We start from the raw sequence: 24853 nt of genomic DNA, 5'->3' as shown, positions 1-24853 counted from the left end.
CTAACTCCCACCTCAAATTTGCTCACACAGAAGGGGAGAGATTTGAGACATGTGTCTTATTTGCTGATATTTTATTAGATCACAACTGCAAGGGGCAGGGTGGGGGGATTTTGATGGCAGCAAGTGAAAGTCAGATTCTACGTGACAGGCATTCTCCCTGGATGTTCTTCCTTCCATAGGGCTACAGGAAGAAGACTGAGTTTAGGGCCTGGTCATCAGTGACGAGTGTTCACAGTGTCCATCTTCATCTAATATTAATGTTCTTGAACTCCTCTGTTTGCTGGCTGTCACATCAAACTTAATTTTTCATCACCATTAGAATGTTAGATCATAGGCTTAGCCATTATATTGGGGGTGGGAGGAACAGAGTAAATCTTACCCTCTGTTGGTTAAATTGAGCCCTTCCAATTGTCTTGCCTAAGATTGAGTCTTAAGTTTAACAGTAATAAAGTGTGTGATTTAGCCTATTTTTGTCCATCAAGAATCATGAACCTGATAAGTGACAGTCACAGAACAAAATCAGTTGTTTAGAATTCTGAGTCCTTGATATCACATAATATTATATTTATAAAGATATCTGTTTTAACTTTAACAAAAACTTCAAGGACTACTTTTCCAAGCATTGTGATAAAGGGAAGAAAATCTGTCCTACAGATGATGGTAAGCAGAAAAATACTACAGCACAGCCTTATAACAGTAACCTCTGAAGCAGACATATGTGTAAATTTCACAAAACTCCCTACTTATGCAAAATTACATTTACAAATTAATTTGGCTATAATTTTTACCTCTAAATTTACAAGGTCCTTTCCAATATCAATCTATCACAGACTTGAGGTGTACTCTACACCACAAGGACCTGAAAGCCCCTGGGAGATAGCTGTCACATTGTTTCAAAATGCAATTGATGGGGCAGCGGGGTATTTTTGCTCACCATTGCCTCCTTCCCAATGACACATCAATTCCCAAGTGATGAATGTAAACTGATTTTAATCACTAGAGTCAAATGGGTACATACTTCAAGAAACTTCAAGGAACTTATTATCTGAAACCATAAAATCAAAAGCTAGAATCTTCCACAGACATCATTTTTCTACTCAGCTCTTCTACTGGAGACTGTATAAATTTTTAACCTTTAAAATTTGAGGCTGGATATTTTTTTTTTTTACAATTTTTGCAGTTAGAAATATATTAAAAACCCCAGAAAATGAAGAATTTGGGTACTGAAAGAGACAGAGACCAAAACATAGGAAGTCTGAGAAATAATTGATACTAAATAATGATATATAATATCTACAACATTCTTTATGAGTGTGACCATGAAAAGAAAACTAGAGGCAATAGTAGGTAAAGATTGTGGGATGTGTCATAAAAGGGTGAAGAAGATAATAGAGAAAAGTGATATATAATGTCTTAGGGTAAAAACTGGTAGAACCTAGGCATCTGAAGAAGAAATGTAACTATAGTTTTATACAAATGAAGAAAATTTTAACAAAAAGAAACACCAAAAATCTGTTACTTTGGAATTAGAGTGTTATATCTGCCAAATGGTTCTTGCTGGAAAATTCTTCTAATAATTTAAAAGTATCAAATCTCCCATGCCCATTCAGAGTCTGAGACATGAGACAAAATTTTAGGCAAAATCCTCTCTCTACAATTTAAGATTCTGGAAGTGAAAATTCTTCTCTGCTATTTAGGCAGAATGGAGAGAAAGCATTGTCCAAGCTTAAGCAAATAAATAAAAATATAATAATATTCTAATCCTTTGAAAGCTGAGACTGTTCCTATTACTGTTGGCATGGAGGAACACCAGAGGAAAACGGCATCAACCTGTACTTTTTCTTCTTGTCATCTGAGCTGCATCACTGTGCCTCTGCACCAGCAATCACCGGCAGTCAGCAAACGGCCTTTATGGTTTAATATTTATGCTCATCCGAGATGCTCTGAGTGAAAAAATGCAACCCTTCATCACTTGAAAAATAGTCATTCACCTTAAATAATATGATCATTATCCCTGAGAGCTGAGAGCCAGATCACTGAATATAACAAATTTAAAACTGAAGAGAAAAAGGGCATTGCAAAGCCAGCTTACCAGCACACCAATGTTTTTAAATTAATGCAAATGCCATATAATATTGTAGCACACTCCAAGGTAGATAAAGATAAGTGGAATGGACTTTCTAAATAGACTTGCTCCTAAGTATTGCTTACATTGACTTGATCATTTTAGTTCCACTTGCTACTGGTGTTTTGTTCTAATTTCTAACAGTCAAGAATGGTCTCAGCAAAAAAGTATATAAATCTTGTTCTTACTAGTTCAAATACAGCTCTTGAACTGAGTTAGTCTCACTCATATGAATGTCACCCTGTGAGAGAAATGACTGCACCTTTGTGAGATGCAATTTTTAATGTCAAGTCTGGTAATTAGCTGTGATTCTAAAAAACTGTTGTAGTAAAAATAAATATGAATCACAAACTCAAAAAGACCTACAAACAACTCACAGGGAAACAAATTGAAAGAAAAAAGGCAAATTATAGAAAACTTTGATTTCACGATACTACAGAGTTTAGGTTATTGACCAGATATTTTACACAATTTTATATTTAAATGAAAACAAAGATGCATTAATACTCATCAACAATGCTCTGCATTTGTTTATTTTCTTGGCCCTGGATTTATAATCTTCAGTTCAGTTCAGTTCAGTCGCTCAGTCGTTTCTGACTCTTTGCGGACCCCATGAATCGCAGCACACCAGGCCTCCCTGTCCATCACCAACTCCCAGAGTTCACTCAGACTCATGTCCATCAAGTCAGTGATGCCATCCAGCCATCTCATCCTCTGTCGTCCCCTTCTCCTCCTGCCCCCAATCCCTCCCAGCATCAGAGTCTTTTCCAATGAGTCACCTCTTCCCATGATCCTGGCACTTTCTCTCAAAGAGTTGCATAGTTAGGAGGCATCAGTTCAGTTCAGTTCAGTCACTCAGTCATGTCCGACTCTTTGCAACCCCATGGACAGCAGAATGCCAGGCCTCCCTGTCCATCAACAATTGCCGGATCTTACCCAAACCCATGACCATTGAGTCAGTGATGCAATTAAATTTTCTCATCCTCTGTTGTCCCCTTCTCCTCCTGCCCTCAATCTTTCCCAGCATCAGGGTCTTTTCAAATGAGTCAGCTCTTCACATCAGGTGGCCGAAGTATTGGAGTTTCAGCTTCAGCATCATTCCTTCCAATGTACACCCAGGACTGATCTCCTTTAGGATGGACTGGTTGGATCTCCTTGCAGTCCAAGGGACTTCAAGAGTCTTCTCCAACACCACAGTTCAAAAGCATCCATTCTTTGGCACTCAGCTTTCTTTATAGTCCAATTCTCACATCCATACATGACCACTGGAAAAACCATAGCCTTGACTAGATGGATCTTTTTTGGCAAAGTAATGTCTCTGCTTTTTAATATGCTGTCTAGTTTGGTCATAACTTTCCTTCCAAGGAGTAAGTGTCTTTTAATTTCATGGCTGCAGTCACCATCTGCACTGATTTTGAAGACCCCAAAAATAAAGTCAGCCACTGTTTCCACTGTTTCTCCATCTATTTGCCATGAAGTGATGGGACCAGATGCCATGATCTTCGTTTTCTGAATGTTGAGCTTTAAGCCAACTTTTTCACTCTCCTCTCACTTTCATCAAGAGGCTCTTTAGTTCTTCTTAGCTTTCTGACATAAGGGTGGTGTCATCTGCATATCTGAGTTTATTGATATTTTTCCCAGCAATCTTGATTCCAGCTTGTGCTTCATCCAGCCCAGCATTTCTCATGATGTACTCTGCATATAAGTTAAATAAACAGGGTGACAGTATACAGCCTTGACATATTCCTTTTCCTATTAGGAACCAGTCTGTTGTTCCATGTCCAGTTCTAACTATTGCTTCCTGACCTGCATACAGATTTCTCAAGAGGCAGGTCAGGTATTCCCATCTCTTTCAGAATTTTCCACAGTTTATTGTGATCCACGCAGTCAAAGGCTTTGGCATAGTCAATAAAGCAGAACTAGATGTTTTCTGGAACTCTCTTGCTTTTTTGATGATCCAGCAGATGTTGGCAATCTGATGTCTGGTTCCTCTGCCTTTTCTAAAACCATCTTGAACATGGAAGACATTTATTTAGAAATCCATGATCATAGGTACATAACTGTATGAAATATTAGGTAAATGCAATTTAGTACTTTTCTAAACATTGTTTATTGTTGAAAGTTTAAGTGAAAATGTGAAATAGAAGATGAATTCAGGAAACTATTTTTCAAGGTAGATCACACTGAGTATTAATAATTACTTTTGGGGGGACAGGTTTAGGCATTCTGAGTCAGTCAAGAGATGTGAGACAGGATCTCTGCTCTACCACATTCTAGCAACGGCTCTGGATAATGTCCAAAGGAAATAAAAATAGAATGCTGAAGAGATATAGCATTCCATGTTTATTAAAGTTTTATTCACAATAGCCAAGATAGAGAAACAATCTAAGTGCCCATTGATAGATAAATGGATAAAAAAGATGTGATAAATATACTCCGTCTCCACATATATACATATATATATTATATATGCAGGAGACCCAGGTTTGATCCCTGGATCGGGAAAATCCCTCAAGAAAAGAATGGCTATCCTCTGTAGTATTCTTGCTTGGAGAATTCCAAGGACAGAGCAGCCTGTCAGGCTACTGTCATGAAAAAAAACAGAAAATCTTGCCACTTGCAACATGGATGGACCCTGAGAGCATTATCCTAAGTGAAATAAGTCAGATAGAGAAAGACAAATACTATAGGATATAACTTACACATGGAATCCAAAAAAGCTAAAATTAGAGATTATAACAGTGGTTATCAGGGGCTTGGGTCAGGGTATGTAATTGGGGAGATGTATAAAGGTAGAAACTTGCAACCAGTCGATAAATAAGTCCTGGAGATCCAGTGTACACTATAGTGACTATTGACAATAGTACTGTATTATAAACCTCAAAGTTGCTAAGAGACTAGATCTCAATTGTTCCCACTACAAAAAGGAAGTGATGATGATGTGACTTGATACAGGTGTTAGCTGTAGTAATCACACTGCAATATATAAAAGTATCAAATCAACACATTTTAAACCTTAAATGTACACAGTCCTTTATGTCAATAGTATCTCAATAAAAAATAATAAAATAAAAGGCTCATTCTGGCTGCTACATTGTAAATAGATTACTGAGGGCAAAGGTAAAAACAGAGATCAGTAAGGTGACCATGGTGATAATTCAGGTGAGAGATGGTGGGGTCAGGACCAGGGGTGTAGCAGAGAAGAGAGTGAAAATGCTTGGGTTCAGGTTATATTTCAGAGTTGAGTCAATGGGATTTCTTTGTAGATCAAATGTAGGACAAAGGGGAAAAAAAGGAAAAGTCAAAGATGCAGAAGCATCTGGCTCAAATACCTGCACTTGACAAAATGGCCTCTGGCAGCCAGTGGGAATACTTGCAACTATTGCCCTAACCTCCTGCTCTTTCAGACTCCACTGTCCCTTCCTCACTCCTCACTCAGGCTCTGGCTGATGCACTGAGCACCCAAGTTGGCTCCCTGCAGTCAAAGCTGCTAGTCAGGGTCAGCTCCACCAACCACTGGTACCCGTGGTAACATGGGGCAGAGAGAGGAGGGAAAAAGCCATTCTCTGCCTTTGCATCATCATACAAGTATTTTTTAAAGAGCTTGAAAGTAATTTAATTTGTGCTTCAAAATTCAGTTTTCCAAAACAGCCCGTCGGGTTTTACTTCTGTTCACTCTTTTCTCTACTGCTGCTGCTGCTGCTAAGTCACTTCAGTCGTGTCCGACTCTGTGCAACCCCATAGACGGCAGCCCACCAGGCTCCCCCGTCCCTGGGATTCTCCAGGCAAGAACACTGGAGTGGGTTGCCATTTCCTTCTCCAATGCATGAAAGTGAAAAGCGAAAGTGAAGTCGCTCAGTTGTGTCCGACTCTTAGCAACCCCATGGACTGCAGCCCACCAGGCTCCTCTGTCCATGGGATTTTCCAGGCAAGAGTACTGGAGTGGAGTGCCATTGCCTTCTCTGACTCCTTTCTCTAGGGTCAAATAATCTCTGGAGACTGAATGAAAAACAGATTCAAGTTAGAGCTCCAAGCTATGCTCAAAATCATAAACATTGGGCCTCATTTTGGGTCAAACCCAGGTGTTCCTTACACAGCTAAACAATATGTCATGCAAATAAATTTAATTTTACTGGACTTACTAATTATAAATCTCACTATATCCAGGTAAGGCTATAAGGATGGCCAATCACGTTTTTTCCTAGAAGCATATTCACTTCCTAAATAATGCAAATAGACTTTCACTGGGCATGTACCACCAGTTTTTCCAGGCATAGGCAAATGTGTTTAAATCTCATCAACTGCTTAATACAAGACTCACAATGTAATTTTCAATTTATTGTCTTAACTCTTTCATCCTCATTTTACAAATGAAACTATGTCAGATCTGAGATTTAAAGCCAGGCCTTTTTGACTCTAATACTCATGCATTTAATCACTAAACCAATTAGAAAAACAAAGATCAAGAAAGATTGGGCATGATGTGGGTAGAAACGGAAGGAAATGAAGTGTATCTGTTTTCTCATCTGATTAAAGCTTATAGTATTATCCTTGAGTTAGACAATTAAAGCTTCAAGTGTGAATATTTGAAAAACATTACAAAAATCATAAAATGTAAATTAAGATAACATTTGCCACATTACTCAAGAAAAATAAGAAATGTAGTGATTAGGGGCATGTGTTCATAGGCAGACATAGGCATAGGGATAGAATTGCAAAGTTTCTTCTAAGTAAGAGTGTGACCTCGGCCACATCATTCATCTTGTTGAGCCACAAAAAGACAAAGTGTATCAGCTGACTTTAAAAAACAGGACTTTATGTTGCTTATAAGAAATTTACCTTTAAAACATAGAGTAAAATCTAAGCAAACACCAAGGAGGAACACTAACCCGACAGTCATCAGGGTTAGCAAGAAAAATAGAATGTGTTAACGTGTAAAATTAATGTGTAAAAATAGAATGTGTAAAGACTCTGTGTAAAAATAGAATGTGTAATGTGTAAAGACTCTGATGCTGGGAAAGATTGAAGGCAGAAGGAGAAGGGGACAACAGGAGATGAGGTGACTGGATGGCATCACTGATTGAAATGACAGGAGTTTGAGCGAGCTTCAGGAGATGATGAGAGACAGGGAAGCCTGGTGTGCTGCAGTTCATGGTGTCACAAAGAGCTGGACACGACTGAGCCACCAAGCAACAACCAAGGTGTAGCAAGACTTATCTGGATAACCCCAAAATGACAGGATCCAAAGATACAGCAAAAAGATAACATGGACACTACATTCTAGAAAGAGCAAGGTAAACAGCAGCAGCCAGACTGTTGTTTCCAGGGCTTATTATGAGAGAGAGGAAGTGAAGCGGATTTCCTGCCCTCAATTGTCATCTCATCCAACCTTCTTCTCAGCCCTGTCTGTCTGTATAAACAAAAACCAGAGAAGAAGTAAGGGAAGGAGAATGAGGGAGAAAAAGAAAGAGATAGAGACAGACTGAGCGAGAAAGAGAGAAATATCCTCATTTCCTCAAATCAAGTAAGGGATCCTGAGAGAGTGACTCCTAGGAAGTAGGAATGTGTAGTTGAACAGGCATCTCATTCTCCAGGCGGATACCTGCCTGTGCAGTGGATTGGCTCAGCTATCAGAGCTCCACCTCTACCCCAAATCCTATTGGATTGAAGAAATTTGAAACGTGCAAAGTAGAGATGCAGTAGAAGAGCCTGCATGTCAACCTTGTGTCAGATGAGAGAATGTGCAAGTTTTCAGCAGGCCCAATGGACACCACAGGAGGTAGCACAGACTGGGCTCTCTTGAAGATAACCCTGAAGAAGGACACCTCTGGACCAAGGAGCTCAGAAACAAGGGACAATGGGATGTACTGACAGAACAGGAAGGAGGGAAATTGGGACTAGTTTGAACTAGAACTACTCTTCCACATCCATAACCTGTGCAATGGGTGGGATTTTAATATTACTGATCAGAAAGGGTCTTTCTGGAACTGCTACAGGATTTGTCTGAGATAAAAATACCATTATGTGTCACCAGGAAAAGGGAAATTCAACACAGGATGGCTGAAGTCAATGGTTAGAGAAAATGAATCTATTTTATTTGTGCTTCACAGAGTTTACAGATCAAAATTTATTCTTTTAAATGTAAACTGGTTTCAAAACTAATATAGAGAATAAGCCTAAACTGATTAAAGATCTCATACATAATGAAGATGGGCAGAGCATGAACCTCTAGGTAATGAATGAAATACTATCAAAGTGCCATAAATAAAAATTAATTCTGGGGCCAGATTGCCTGGGTTGGTATTTTGATGGGTAGCACTGAACAAGTTGGGGAGGCCAGGTGGTTGCACCCTCCTGTTTAGTATCGTGGTCAGTATCTCTGCCTGTCATGTTGGAGACCTGGGTTGGATTCCCTGATGGGGAAGCAATGCACCCTTTTGAGCTTCCCTGGTGGCTCAGTTGGTAAAGAATCCGCCTGCAATGTGGGAAACTTGGGTTCTGTCCCTGGGTTGGGAAGATCCCCTGGAGAAGGGAACGGCTACCCACTCTAGTGTTCTGGCCTGGAGAATTCCATGGCCTGTATAGTCCATGGGGTTGCAAAGAGTAGGACACATGACTGAACGAATTTCACTTTCACTGAGAAAGTTATTTCAATTCTATGTGCCTCATTTCCTCATCTAAAAAGTGGACTTAATAATATGACCTTCCTCTTGGGTTTCATGAGGATCAAGTTATATAATATAACAAGCACTTCAAACAATGCCAAACATATAAGCTAGCCATCAGCAGCAGCATTATTATTAATGCTAAGAGAAATAGAAAAACATCTGTAGATGCAACTGAAAAATGATGTAGATGACAAGTAAATAATAAGCATTTGCATGATTCAAATAATATAATTACCACCAAAGGAAAAACTAGTAATAAAGAATAGAAAAGTAAAAACATGAGTGACAAAATTCTTGAGCCTTCCTACATAAAAAGCACAGTAGATGACAAAAAGAGTAAAGCATCAAAAGAAAATAAGAAAGAAAATAGTTAATAAAATGAGAAAATATACGTATAGAATTGCCAATATCAATGTAGTCAAGAATAAACAAAAATTTAATAAAGAGGGATTTTTAAAAAAATAGAACAAATTATAAAAAATGAAAATCGTAATCACTGTTAGCTCAATCAAAGGGTAAAAGACACCCTTATATAGTGCTGTACAAATTGATGCAAACTTCTGGAAAACAATTGGTAATATAAGCCAAAGAGACTTCAAAATGTTCTTGCCCTTGGAATTGAAAATTATATTCATAGAAATTATACAAAGGAGGTACAGAAACTGTATTGACAAAGAAAAAATATTAATGCAGCATTATTAAGAAGCAAAAAAATATGTTTTAATGTCCGTGAATAAGGACTATTTATGTATTGAAGTATATGAATCTATTAGAATATCAGGCAGTCATTTACAATAAGGTTTTCTCTTAAATGTGATTGGAAATTTCTCTGTCCAATTTAGTGAAAAGAGAAGAATATAAAATTAACTAAAAGTAATATCTCAATTATGCAAATAAAATTCCAGCAAAATTAAAAGATAATACAAGGTGAATGTACAAAAATGTTAACAGTGTTTAAGTATGTGAATAATTTTTTCCTTAATTCTAATCTTGGTAATTTTAGTTTTCTATAATGGATATAAGTTACTTACAATCAGAAATCTTAATTTGTAATTAAGCTTTCAAATACCATCAGAGTTTGGAAAATAGAAGCAGCCTACAACCAATCCATCTCAATGCTGTGTATACGTGCCCATACATGCACAGATATGTACTATCATTCAATAGGCTTTATGTTTGTATTTTGTGAAACATATTCCTTTAGTTAGGTTGGTTTCACTGTGTTCTTGCTTTAAAATTTATTCTTTTAACTATTTTATTGCACTTCTTTGTAAGATAAATGTTAACCAGGAAGATTCATTGCTCTCCTAGGTGAGTCTGTTCCAGCATAGAGAAAATGTATTCTTGAAGGTCAGCACCGACTTACCATATTCGTTCCTCTTATTTGCTTGTGACATGTGGATTGAATGTTTTCATTAGTCTGAGACTTGGATCTTTTGCCTCCTAAACCTTTTTCTTTTTTGTGACTGTTTTGTCACAGTTTATTAAAAGCACATTTTGTTCTGTGGAATTAGATTCCCATCTCCTTAGCTTGATGGAGTTTTTGTCTATTCGCGTGAGAATTGTAGATTACAGGATAATTCAGTAATACTTTAAATCAAGGAATTTAATAAAACTGCTATGTTGAATATAATTTAAAGGTACTCTAAAAGAGATTAGTTTAAAATATATGGACTGCCTTCCAGTTTCTATAACCTTTTACAGACACTGATCATTATTGTGTGGTAAAAATCCAGATTTAAAGTTTAAATTATATGCATATGTATGTGTGTATCTTTTTTGCCTTTTACAAGCACACATAGATATCTGCAAAGAGAATTCAAATTGATTGCCATAGAGAAGAAAGAACAGACAGCACAGATAAATAACAAAAGCCCTTAATCTATCCTCAATTTTATTTTTGTTCCCTGTTCTTCTCACCCACCCTCTCCTCTCATTCTAGCCTCCTCTTTCCTCTCCCCTCTACTACTCTCTCCTCTCTCTCTCTGTCTTACTATCTGTGTGCGTCTGTGTGTTAAAGAATTTGGGGGCTACAATTTCTATCTTTATGTCAAATCTAAAGTAAAATGGTCTAAAATTGTCGATTATACTTATGTGGTCATTGTGAGACATACAAAAAAGAAAAGTAATCCATTCAACATTCTATTCACTTTTTAAAAATAAATGAAAAAACAGGAAAAACTGCGACTTTAAATATTTGCCACATACTGGTGATCCAAAGAAATGCTGTGTCCAAAGGAAACAAACTGAAATAGTGTACCAGCTATTTTAAAGCTTCACCCAAAAAGCACTTAGAGTAAATTTTAAGTCACCTTAACAAGCTACTTCATTTCTTTGATCCTCAATTTCTTCCTTTATTTTATAATAATAAATTTTTTCCCTAAAAATATAATAGCTTCTTCCCTGGTGGCTCAGATGGTAAAGCGTCTGCCTACAATGCAGGAGGCCCAGGTTTGATCCCTGGGTTGGGAAGATCCCCTGGAGAAGGAAATTGCAACCCACTCCAGTACTCTTGCCTGGAAAATCCTATGGACTCAGGATCCTGGTAGGCCACAGTCCATGGAGTCGCAAAGACTCGGACACGACTACACAAACTAGAAAAAACACAAAGAAGGAGGGAGATTACATGGGCAAAGATCCTCTCTGGCAAAGGAGTGGTTCGAGCTACATGTTGCACACCCCAGTCCTGGGTCCCACACTGGGAAGACAAATCTCTTTGGCTGGTTAGAGGGCCAGTGGGTCTAACAGAGGGGCTGAGAGAAGCCTGGACTCCACTCAGGAGGAGCACGCACACTCTTGCTTACTTCTGAGACAAGGTAGATTGGAACTCCACCGGTTTCCTGTCATCTCACCAGCCTGACCTGAGACACTGCTCTAGCCCTTCTTCCTTCATGACACAACTCCACATTAGAGAGAGGGGTGCCTTGAGCCAAGGGGAGAACTCAGCTGTGAGATACAAAAACAGCTCAGACCCAGTGAGGCATCTGAGCAGGGTGGGGGCAGACATCACCAAGCCTTACACAAGTGGCACATCAGAAGTAATCTGGGTCTCTGACTGCAGGAGCCCACACCCCGACCCCCACCAAACACCTGCAACAGTGCCTCTTACCCCAGCAAGGCTGCCAGTGCTGGGAGTAGAGGAGAGCACACCCTTTAAGGGAATGGAGCCACCAAGACACGGCCCTCAGAACTTCTGCTCCAACAATAGGGACCAACACAGCCCCTGATAGAACAGTGATGGCCACTGAAGAGGAGTCCGAGCCCTGGCCCTAACTCATCAACTTCAAGTTTCACCTCCTACCAAGGTGATGATAACTGACAGAACACCCTGGAGAAAGATGTGGCTTCTGTTCATGTCAGATCCAGCTTATCCACCAAGGCCACCGGGAACATATAGACTATATAAGGATGCTGCCACTCACACCCCATCAACACTGCAATAGGTAACTGCTTCACTTAATTTTGGGCTTCCCTGGTGGCTCAGAGGTTAAAGTGTCTGCCCTCAATGTGGGAGACCTGGGTTCGATCCTTGGGTTGGGAAGATCCCCTGGAGAAGGAAATGGCAACCCACTCCAGTTTCTTGCCTGGAGAATCCCATGGACGGAGGAGCCTGGTGGGCTACAGTCCATGGGGTCAGAAAGAGTCAGACACGACTGAGTGACTTGACTTGAGTTTCTTTCTTTCACTTAATTTTAAATAAAAAGTTAAGCAAAATGAGAAGAGGAATTTGTTTCAATCAAAGAACAAGAGAAAACCCCTAAAAAAAAAAAAAAAAGACTAATGAAATAAATAGTTTACCAGATTAAAAAGTTCAAAGCTTTAGCAGTAAGAATGCTAAATGAATTAGGGCAAACAGTAGAGGAACACAGAATTTTAACAAGGAGATAGAAAAATAATATTTTATACAAATGGAAACAAGAAAGCAGGGGTAGCAACACTCATATCAGAGAAAACAGGCTTTGAAACAAAGTCTGAAAAAAAAAAGTCTATAACAAATGACAAAGAAGGACATTATATAATGATAAAAGGATAAAAATTTAAAAAGGATATAAAATTTATTAAAATATATGCACCTAATAAAGAAGCATCTAAATATATTATTGTATATCTAGTTAGCTTTTCATCTTCAGTTTTTATATTATCTGATATTTTATCCTTCAAGGGCTAGTTAAGTGCTTTTTCATAGAATTTCCTTCAGTTATTCCAGTCAGATGTAATTTTTAATTTTTTCTAATAATCTGAACTATTTTGGTTCTTATAGCTTTCTACTTTGCACTCCCTCCTATTTTAGTGCAAGCATTTAAAAGCAAATAAAATACACTTTACAATCTTGTAAAATGCCCCATGGTATTATCTATATGCCTTTAGTATAGTAGTATCCAATAGATGTCCAATAACTATTGATTAAATGCTCAAATTGGCATTTATTAGATTTGTAATATACCCACTGAAACCAACGACAATATCACTGAATGTCTAAATGCTCTCTTAAATATTCTTTTCAATAGCACACTCTATAACTGCTATTCTGGTACTTTCTATTATATTAACAAATTTCCTTAATTTACTGAAAACATTAGTAGGATTTTTTATAAGAAGATAGGGGCCTTTACTAAATATGTATTTATACATATTTGGGGGAAAATATCTACTTGAATACTGAGCATGTTTCATCAAAATTGTTAAATGTTAATTTTCCAGCTATTATTTTTAATAACGAGCAGATATTCTAACAGTCAGTTCCAGTGTAGTTATGTTAAGTACTAACCTAAATTAAATGTCTATGTTAGATGCTCAACTTAAACAGGTTACTGATAAGTCTTTAATTACTGTAGCTCTCATGCCTGGCCTTTAAGAAATTTCTAGGGAAACATATACTTAGATGTTTGCTTCAAATTTTGTGTTAATTTTATTTAGAATTTTAATTAAACTTTAATATTGGGATAACTGATTAATATAATTTAATGGGGTCTATAGAGAGTTGCTCTTGTGACTTGAAGATAACTCTGAATGTGAACATTTAAAATCCTTATAAAGGGTAAAAGTTGCTAAAGAAACAGACATTCTGATACAGCGAAGTGTTGAACCTGGAGTTTGGTGTTTATGTTTTGCTAAAAAATCAAATTACTTCCAATATAGCTATGAATCTAGAATTTAGGAATGTAACTTGTTTTACATAAAGAACTCCTGATTATTACTTCTGGATGGAGAAGAAATATGTAGACATGTCTAATTTTTATAACACTTCCCTAGAATGCATAATTTATCATGAGTTAGAATGCCATGAGAAGGCAATAGCAACCCACTCCAGTACTCTTGCCTGGAAAATCCCATGGACGAAGGAGCCTGGTGGGCTGCAGTCCATGGGGTCGCTAAGAGTCAGACACGACTGAGCGACTTCACTCTCACTTTTCACTTTCCTGCATTGGAGAAGGAAATAGCAACCCACTCCAGTGTTCTTGCCTGGATAATCCCAGGGACGGGGGAGCCTCATGGGCTGACGTCTATGGGGTCACACAGAGTCGGACACGACTGAAGTGACTTCGCAGCAGCAGAATGTTTATATTTTAGCACACTTATCTTTTAAATTTTTTTCTTAAATTTATCACAATATTTTTGTGTGTTCATAAAATATTTTGTTAATATTGAATAAAACGTACTTTCAAACCTCAAAAAAAAAGGGTTCATCTACATTCCTAATTGGTTTGACCACCGCAAAAATATATCTTTCAAATCGTTTTGAATGGAGAAAGTTAATCTTGGTGGACCAAAATTGCAGACCCAATATTCCAATTTATCACTTACATTTATAGAGTTCCTTTATTTACAAAATAGACTATCCCATTTCATTCTCAACACAACCCACCCAGTAAAGAGTGCAGGGCAGTTCTTATCTTCATTTTAACAGGAGGACACTGAAGGTTGTAAACATAAAAATGAACTGCCCAAAATAATACCAAAAAAAAAATTCCAGCTAAAGCTAAAAATCAATTCTTAGGACAGCACTTTTTCTATTGCCTCCCTCTGCCTACAAATAGAAGACTCAAGGAACAATCATTGCAGGTAGGGTTTCAATCAATTAAAGAGCTACTCACAAAGTATTTCAATAATTCCTCATATATTAATTGACTGCTTGCAATGATCGTGATACTGTTCATGATGACCTGAGAAATATAGAAATCACATCTTCATGAACTTAGTTATCTATTATTTATTAAGTAAATATTTATTGAACATATACTGTCAGGAACTGAGAAAAATACAGAAATGAATAAAATACATCATCTGCCTTCATGGGGATTACATTAGGGTTGTGATGTCAAATATAAAAAATAACCATAATGCATGTAATGAGTGTTCTAATAGTCATACTTTTAAAATCTTGCAAAATCATAGTTGGAATAAATACCTCTGCTTTAGAGTTCAGGAAATGCTTCAAAGTAAAAATAGTTTTAGCTGCAATTTTAGATAAAAAAATTCACTTAAATCCTTAGTTATAAAAATTAAAGATTATAAGGAAAAAATTTAATAAGCCCTAATAATATATCTTTATTACCAATGAGAACTGTTTCCAATAATAAAATGCTATTAGAGAAGGTAAAGAATATGTGAGGTGTACAGAAAGTGACAAAAAAGGCAGAAAATGAGAGATCATGAAAATACAATGCAGGCCAACCAAGTTGACTGCTTGCCTTAATAACTTTCTTGATTGTTCTCTGAATATCCCCCAGCCTATGTGAAACCTACTATAAGCCCATAATATTAATACTGTGTGATGAGACATTCTCTGGCTATCAGTCTATTCACCACGATACTTAAGCCCATAGACTACTGGTATGAAGCTTGCTGACGTAATCTGTTGAGAGTAGTTTGACTATCACTAACATTGAAATGTTAAGTGAGTAAATAACTTCCAATCTTATGTTTCAAAATAAATGATCAGCTTTATGAATGCTTGGGGCTTCCCAGTCTGTGCTAGTGGTAAAGAACCTGCCTGCCAAAGCAGGAGGCCTTAAGGGATATGGGTTTGATCCCTGGGTTGGGAAGATCCACCAGAAGAGGACATGACAACCCACCCCAGTATTCTTGCTGGAGAATCCCATGGACAGAGAAGCCTGACAGACTACAGTCCAAGGGGTTGCAAAGAACTGGAAACAACTAAAGTGACTTGGCATAAACATGAATACTTGGCCATTCTTGATCTGCTTTGGTATGCTCATGAGTTTGTTTATGCTGATCTAGCCCTATAAAACTTAGTGCCAGGGACATATTAAGGAAACAGATTATATATCTGTTTTATCACATTTTGGGGACCATGAAAGAAGAGCTGAATATACCATATTTGGAAAGGAAAAGACCAAATAGTCTGAGAACTCATGGCTATTGAACAATGGTCTGTACCTATAGGAACTCCTCCTTTGCTGCTACTGCTAAGTCGCTTCAGTCGTGTCTGACTCTGTGCAACCCCATAGATGGCAGCCCACCAGGCTCCCCCGTCCCTGGGATTCTCCAGGCAAGAACACTGGAGTGGGTTGCCATTTCCTTCTCCAATGCATGAAAGTGAAAAGTGAAAGTGAAGTCACTCAACGACCCCATGGACTGCAGCCTTCCAGGCTCCTCTGTCCATGGGATTTTCCAGGCAAGAGTACTGGAGTGGGGTGAACTTGGAAAAGTGAGAATCCCTCAGTTTGCTTCTCTGACCCACTGATTTCTTCCCCACTGAGTCCCGAGAACTGTATGCAAGCAGACTGCAGTGTAGAACTGTATGCAAGCAAACTGTAATGTTTGCTTAAATATCATACAAATATTTTAATAATAATCATCCTAACTGATAAGATGATATTTTGATTTGAATTTCCCTGATGTTTAGTGAAGTTGAGTTCATCTACGTGTTGGCCATTTGAATGTCTGCTTTGGAGATATATGTATATTCAAAATTTTAGCCAATTTTTTAATCAGGTTACTAGTTTGGGTTTTTTTTTTATTTTGTTTTAAAATTGTAGAAATGTCTTATGTATTTTAGAGATTAAAACAAAAGACAATAAGTGTTGGCAAGGATGTAGAGAAATAGGAACACTCACGCACTGTTGGTGGGAATGCAAAAAGGTGCAGCTGCTGTGGAAAACAGCATGGAGGTTCCTTACAAAATTAAAAATGGGACAACCGTATGACTCAGCAATTCCACTTCTATTTATCCAAAAGAATTTAAATCAGGATCTCAAAGAGATATCAGCAATCCTATATTCATTGCAGCCCTAATCACAGTAGCCTAAATGTGGAAACTACCTTAATTTCCATCAACAGAAGAATGGATAAAGAAAATGTGGTAGGTACATACAGTAGAACAAATTTTGCAATATGTAACAAGATGAATGAACCTTGAGGATTTTATGCTAAGTGAAATAAGCCAGTCAGAGAAGAAGAAACATCACATAATTTCACTAATATAAAATGATGAAAGTGTTAGTCGATCAGTATGTCTGACTCTGTGACCCTACGAACTGTAGCCTGCCAGGCTCCTCTGTACATGGAATTCTCCAGGCAAGAATACTGGAGTGAGTACTGTTCCCTTCTCTGGGGGATCTTCCCAACCGAGGGATCAAACCCAGGTCTCCCTCATTGCAGGCAGATTATTTACCATCTTGAGCAACCACAGAAACCCAAGAAACTTTCTACAATAGTCAAATTCATAGAATCAAAGAGTAGAATAGTGGTTGTCAGGATCTAGGGAACAATGGGAGAAAATGGGAGGTTATTACTTAATGTCCATAAAGTTCAGTAAGAAAGATGTACAGGCTCTAGAGATCTGCAGTACAACATTACATTATAGTCAATGATAATACACTGTACACTCAAAAAATTGTTGAAACAGTATATTTCATTTTAAGTGTTCTTTTCACAGTAAAATTAAAATATCAAATATATTTTACTCTATATAGGCAGGTGTCTGTAAATAGGTTCATTCAGTAACAGGTAAAAGAGCATGCCCTTCTAAAGTCACTTCTAAAATAGAAAACTTATATCTTATTCAGATTAATACACTGAAAAAGAATTCTTTTTTTTAAAAACAACATCACTGCATTACTATCCAGTCTGAACTCTTTTAACATTTATATCAGAATAATATGAAATTCCTAACAATAATACTGTCTGCTAAGTTGCTTCAGTCTTGTCCAACTTTTTGCAACCTTATGGACAGTAGCCCACCAGGCTCCCCTGTCCATGAGATTCTCCAGGCAGGAATGCTGGGGTGGATTGCCATGCCCTCCTGACCCAGGGTTTGAACCCTTATCTCTTATGTCTCCTGCATTAGCAGGCAGGTTCTTGATCACTAGTGCCACCTGGGAAGCCCCAATAATACTGAAGCTCTTATTTTTTTCCACATATGTATTAAAAGATCATTTATTTATTGCCTTGCATGGCAATCACTTGAGCTAGGCCTTAGTTGGTAACTGAGACTCTGGAAAGGATGAAACTGTCCAGAGAGAATATAAAGAAAGCAGTGGTTAATAAGCAGGTAGGGAGGATGCTTTTGAACTGTAGTGTTGGAGAAGACTCTTGAGAGTCCATTGGACTGCAAGGAGATCCAACAAGTCCATCCTAAAGGAGATCAGTCCTGAGTGTTCACTGGAAGGACTGATGTTGAAGCTGAAACTCCAATACTTTGGCCACCTGATGCGAAGAACTGACTCATTTGAAAAGACCCTCATGCGGGAAAGATTGAGGGAAGGAGGAGAAGGGGATGACAGAAAATGAGATGGTTGGATGGCATCACCGACTCAATGGACATGAGTTTGACTAAACCCCGGGAGCTGGTGATGGATAGGGAGGCCTGGTGTGCTGCGGTCCATGGGGTCTCAAAGAGTCAGACACAACTGAGCGACTGAACTGAACTGAACTGAGGGAGGAGGTTATACTCTATTTTGAGAAGCCAAAAGAAGTCTGGATTCTCTCTCCATAAAAATGCACTGTAAATATTTCCTAATTAATTTTAAGGAATTCTAAATCATAAAAAGAGAAGAAATAAGAATACTACTCAGGAAAAGGAATACACATACCCCAACATAATGCATTATGGCACACAGAATATGTATATGATGAAATATATTTTAAGAAATCAACTTTATAAGTTTACAGCCTTAAAGTATAATTGCATAAATTTGGGCCTCAAAATATCAAGCAAAAATTAAAGCAAGCATAGTAAGTAGATTCTTTTAAATTCTGGTTTCAAGCACAATGTAAATTGGGCAGAAGCACAGAGCTTGAATTGTTTTTTAGTGGTTAGAGTAACTCAAGCAGTGAAATAAGCCTTCGGCCAGCTTAGGAAAGGAAGAGCACATACCTCTTTTTATTATTAAATTCCTTTCCCCAGATGGCTTGCCCAAGGTAACAAAGAATTAATAGCAAAGTTGAGAAATAAGCATAATGTGCTACCTTTCTTATGAAGTTAATGCTCCTGACCATTGATGAAGCGTGCACTTTTAAATTATTTCCCATGAGTGGCAAAAGACTTGTGTTGATCCATCCACAATCCCTGTGTATGGCATCACTGTCTAGAAAAACTACCAATCCACATCTCTCCTCTTCAATTTTGAAATTCTCTGAGGCAACTTTGCAAAACTCATTCAAGGGAAAAAAATAAATAAAATAAGCTCATGTTACCTGAATCCACTGTATACTGATAACAACCTAACCTGCAGAAGAAAGAAAATTAAATTCTCATGGAAACCTTCATCCCTTATGAAATTGAAACAACACAATGATTGCCCTTCAGTTTCATCCAACTTGACTGTAATTAATACTTCGAAGTTGTATTTCAAAATCTTGAAAGAAATGAATAGGAACTCAAAACTTTCACCTTTTGTTTGCTTAGGGCATTAGCTGTGATTGAGTTTTTGTGCTACAGAGATCTTCAGATCTTTAAAAAAAAAAAATAACTCTATGGGTTTCTATTCCATAATAAGTAAATAAATATCTACAGAGAAAAGGGAAAGAAGAAGCCATTATCCTTCAGAGGAGATTTTTTTTTTTTTCAAATTCCACCGCAAATCGACAAAATCACTTTCGTGCTGTTCTTAATTTCTAAGACTTCATCAGCTTTCGATCTATTACCTCCAAAAGCAAACAGCCCGACTAAAGGCTCTGTCGTTAGGACTTGAGTTCTTATTGGGGTCATCCATGTGACTAATCAGAGGAATTGCAGGACTTCAACTCCAGTCAGCATCTTATGCCTGATTTTATCTAACTAGAGTTCCCTTGGCCTTGGTGCCCCTGAAAAGAACATTTTTTTTGTCCTTCACTTGAGTGGGCCAAATGTTTTAGATGTCTTCTTCCTGACACTTGGAGGCCTGAGCTAACAGCGTTTGATAAAAGATGTCATTGATTTTCATTCTACTAAGTAATTTATTTGGGCTACCTTTTTTCTTCCTACTGACTTCTACCAATTGGGGAGTGAATATTAGTGGCCCCTCTTGCTCTCCATTTTGTGAAGCATGGCACACATAAATAATTCAACTGCATTTCACAGAGGAGGTCAGTATGCAATGGTAACCTTTGTAGAAACAGCTGCTGGACTTTCCAGAAAGAGCTCAAATATAATAAGAATGTCTAGGTATTAGGACAAATGGACTGTGAGAAGACAGAGAAAGAGAAACACAGCCTGTCAGGAGGAAAACATTTGGTTTATTTCTAGAAAAATTTCATTGACTTAGGCAGCAACTCTGAATATCTTTTGGAATGCTTTAATTCTTAGAAATAAAAATGAAATAAAATGTTAAAATTTATTTCAATAAATAGGTAATATTGAGAATTTTTACCTACCTGTCCATAAGAGGCACTGATCAATCAGAACAGATATATAATAGCAGCTATATATAATAATATAGCATTCAAGATTCAATATTTATTGACCATCCAGTATTTACCCAATTATTCTAACTACTCTCACATGCCTGCATACAACTAACTCTCAATGCACACTCCCTGAAAAGTATTACTTTATTTTGGTTTTAATAGTAATATTAGTCAAAGGGGTAAGATAACATAACCAGCTAAGTGGGAGAGAGATTTTCAAGACAAGGTTGTTAATGTTTAACTCTCACTTTTTTCTCATTCCCCCACCCTTCTCTCCCTACCTCTCTCTCCTTCCCTCTCTGTCTCTGTCTGTCTGTCTCTCTCTCATACAGACAGATAGCACGCAGGCACACATACACATGTACACGCAGAGAAGCTTCAAAGCCCTTTTCATCTTAGCACCCACTGCTTCCTATGCTGATGCTATTAAATAGTGTCATTTTCTAAAGTTTCTGATGAACTGCTCTGTCTACCAAACTTTTGATATGGGTATTAACACACTGTGTATGACAATGGCTGCTGCTAAGTCGCGTCAGTCGTGTCCGACTCTGTGCGACCCCATAGACGGCAGCCCACCAGGCTCCCCCGTCCCCGGGATTCTCCAGGCAAGAACACTGGAGTGGGTTGCCATTTCCTTCTCCAATGCAGGAAAGTGAAAAGTGAAAGTGAAGTCACTCAGTCGTGTCCGACTCTTAGCGACCCCATGGACTGCAGCCCACCAGGCTCCTCCGTCCATGGGACTTTCCAGGCAAGAGGACTAGAGTGGGGTGCCATCGCCTTCCCTGGTGTATGACAACAGTGCCGCACAAACGCAAACAGAAGCTGCACTGTCCTGACTACTTGGGTTCCAGATAATTGCTCAGTAATTGTGATCATTATACTGCACTGCCTATACCTAACTATTTCTGCCACAGCCTAGCTTATTCAATCTTAGCTCCATTTTTTTTTTTTTTTTTTTTGGCGCTGACCCTAATGTGTACCTACCAATGTCATCTTAAAGAAAATGCTTATGCTCTCCCTGTAGATTAAAGAATTTGGAATCTCCAAGCAATGCCTCTTCATTTCTTTTGAGAAGCAGAAAGTCTCTGCAATAAGCATCCTAAAAGCATTTTAATATTACTCAGGGTCAGTCCCTGGGTTGGGAAGATCCCCTGGCGGAGGGCATGGCAACCCACTCCAGTATTCTTGCCAAGAAAATCCCATGGACAGAGGAGCCTGCTGGGCTATAGTCCATGGGGTCACAAAGAGTCAGAAATGACTGAAGTAACTGAGCATAGCACATAGCACAACACACATACAAAAAAAAAAAAAATTACAGAAGCATCACCAATACTAATCCAACTACCATTTTGCACAAATTTTGTTGAATGGGCAGATTCCCTATGTCAGTTTAATGAAAACATATCAATTTAAAAAATCACTTGTTCTACCTGGAGAACAAATTTTGAGACCATGTTGGATAATTCTGGGTATTAAAATTGGGTGAAAATTTTGCAGTTTACAACATAGAAATTTCCTGCCAAATCAGGTATACCCCACCTATAAATAAAATTCAGTGCAATGGTCAACATAATATATTCATTCTTCTGCTTTGACATTTTAGAAAGTTTAAAAAAAAACGTAGAGAATTTAGATCTATTGATGAAATGTACAAAAAATATCACCTCTTTTCTTAATAAAAAAGACTTAACATTTGGTCATCCCTCATGTTCATTCTGGCATCAAGTCCTAGTGTCAAACATACTATTATTAACTCCAGATTTTTCTCTCTATACTGATAGACTTACTGATATTCACTACTACACGAATAAGTATAGGAAATTTTCCTTCAAGATCATGTCAGTACATCTGAGAGATCCATTATTTGAACAACAGTGTTATACCATCAGTCAGAATCCTTGGAGCAAATTTAGAGACCACTTAACTTGGTTTTCTGACAAGGCCAGAGGCCAGAGCTCTTCAAAAGGGCTTTATATAAAGATGTCATGGACTAGACAATCATCATTCTTTTTAACCACTTATCATCTCAGCATTCTTCCTATGTGAGGCAATTCTACACTTTATAAGTCTTCATAGCAGGAGAAATAGATTTCCTTCCCAGAAGTGAGAAAATATAAGCATTCACTTTCCAGGTTCCCTTAAAGTCAGGGCATAAAGATGAACCTGAACTCTACCAATCACATGCATGAATATCAAACTTCAACTGAGAAGCTAGTCTCTCTACTTGGTGGCATTAAAAGTTGCTATAAGGTTGAAAAGTTGGCAAAGTGCGAATTGTTGCAGCTGGCACTCAATGAGGGCAGCAACAGTTTCATCATCAGGTCAGGGCGGAAGTGTGGCTCAGTGTAATTTGTACTTTTAAGCATTTAGTCTGGATCTCCAGTCTCCTAACTATACCAAGAGCTCTCTAATATTCCTCTAATAAATTTTTATGCTTCTAAAATTAGCTGGAGTTTATTTTTTATTGCTTAGTGCTGAAAAACTATTGATACAAAGCCCTGTCTCCATTTTACAACAGGATCGATAGGAGGCTCTTTGCTAAGGGACAGTAATGGAAAACAATTGTTTATGAATCAGAAGAGGACTATCAAACGGATCATTTATTGAATGTCTATACCATTTAAATAATGTTAATTCTTGTAATTATCATTATTAGTATAGTGCTGTGTGTGCTAAGTTGCTTCAGTCTCCTTCAACTCTTTTCGACCTAAGGACTGTAGCCCATCAGGCTCCCCTGTCCATAGGATTCTCCAGGCAAGCATACTGAAGTGGGTTGCCATGCCTTCCTCCAGGGGATGTTCCCAACCCAGGGACTGAACTCTGGTCTCTTATGCCTCCTGCATTGGCAGGTGGGTTCTTTACCACTAGCACCACCTGGGAACCTCATTAGTACGGTAGTCAGAACCTTGAAGCTCTTTTGTCCAGGTCTAGCCCTGGGGCATTTCTCTTCCTTTTATCATGAGTTGGATTCAGCCAATCTGCTTCTCCCTTCTAATATTACTCTATTTGATGATAAATTGACTGATATGAAAATGATTGATTCAATACGCCCCAACCCATCAATATGTTGCTTACCAGGGAATATGACTCCTAAGGATCACAGGTGTTAAAGAAGATCCAAGGAAATTGGTTAAGCTAATGTTCAGCCCTAAATCTTACACACTGGCACCTGAGGATCACCTACAATTCCCTTTCTGTATTCTAAAGGAGAATGTTTTTGAGTTCATGTTATTGGACTCAGGCAAACTAACATCTAGCTAATTTTTTTCTCTTTATTATGTATATTAATGGCATGTGTATTATTTAATAGCTATAGACAAACATTCTTCTTCTAACCGGTGTCCAGGCCTGAGTCACAATCATTCTTTGATTTTGATGTTAGGGGCATTATGCACAGAAATCTGCTATTATATTAAAAGGTCTACCCATATAAATTAGCAATCTTAACCTGAGCAAAATCAGACAAAAAGCTGATTTTTGACTAATAATTTTATAATTAACAACTTTTAGTTCCAACAGATATTAGGAACTATATAGTGATTATTTCCAGATAAATATCTACCTCTGCTTCATTGACTGTGTGGATCACAACAAACTGTGGAAAATTCTTAAAGAGATGGGAGTACCAGACCACCTTACCTGTCTCCTGAGAAATCTGTATGTAAGTCAAGAAGCAGACATGGAAAAACAGACTGGTTCCAAATTGAGAAAGGAGTATGTCAAGGCTGTACAATGTTAGCCTACTTATTTAATTTATATGCACAGTACATCATGCGAAATGCCAGACTGGATCAAGCACAAACTGGAATCAAGATTGCCGGGAGAAATATCAACAACCTCAGATATGCAGATGATAACACCCTTATGGCAGAAAGCAAAGAACCAAAAACCTTCTTGATGAAAGTGAAAGAAGAGAGTGAAAAGGCTGGCTTAAAACTCAACACTCAAAAAACTAAGATCATAGCATCCAGTCCCATCACCTCATGACAAATGGATGGGGAAACAATAGAAACAGTGAGAGACTTTTGGGGGGGTGGCGGCGGAGTGCTTCAAAATCACTGCAGAAGGTGATTGCAGCTATGAAATTAAAAGACACTTGATCCTTGGAAGAAAAGCTATGACCAACATAGACAGCATATTAAATAGAGAAATTACTTTGCCAACAAAGGTCCATCTAGTCAAAGCTACGTTTTTTCCAGTAGTTATG

At 37.9% G+C, this 24853-nt stretch overlaps 1 non-coding gene across 1 annotated transcript; it reads left to right on the top strand.

The window, feature by feature from the left end:
* The first annotated feature begins 11193 nt into the window (after positions 1–11193).
* TRNAC-ACA (transfer RNA cysteine (anticodon ACA)) lies at positions 11194–11265 on the top strand. The gene has a single exon. It is a non-coding gene; the product is annotated as a tRNA-Cys (tRNA).
* Positions 11266–24853: the final 13588 nt, after the last annotated feature.

Source organism: Bubalus kerabau, chromosome 7 (assembly GCF_029407905.1).
Source record: "Bubalus kerabau isolate K-KA32 ecotype Philippines breed swamp buffalo chromosome 7, PCC_UOA_SB_1v2, whole genome shotgun sequence".
NCBI lineage: Eukaryota > Metazoa > Chordata > Mammalia > Artiodactyla > Bovidae > Bubalus > Bubalus kerabau.
This window is presented reverse-complemented; position numbering and strand designations above follow the sequence as displayed.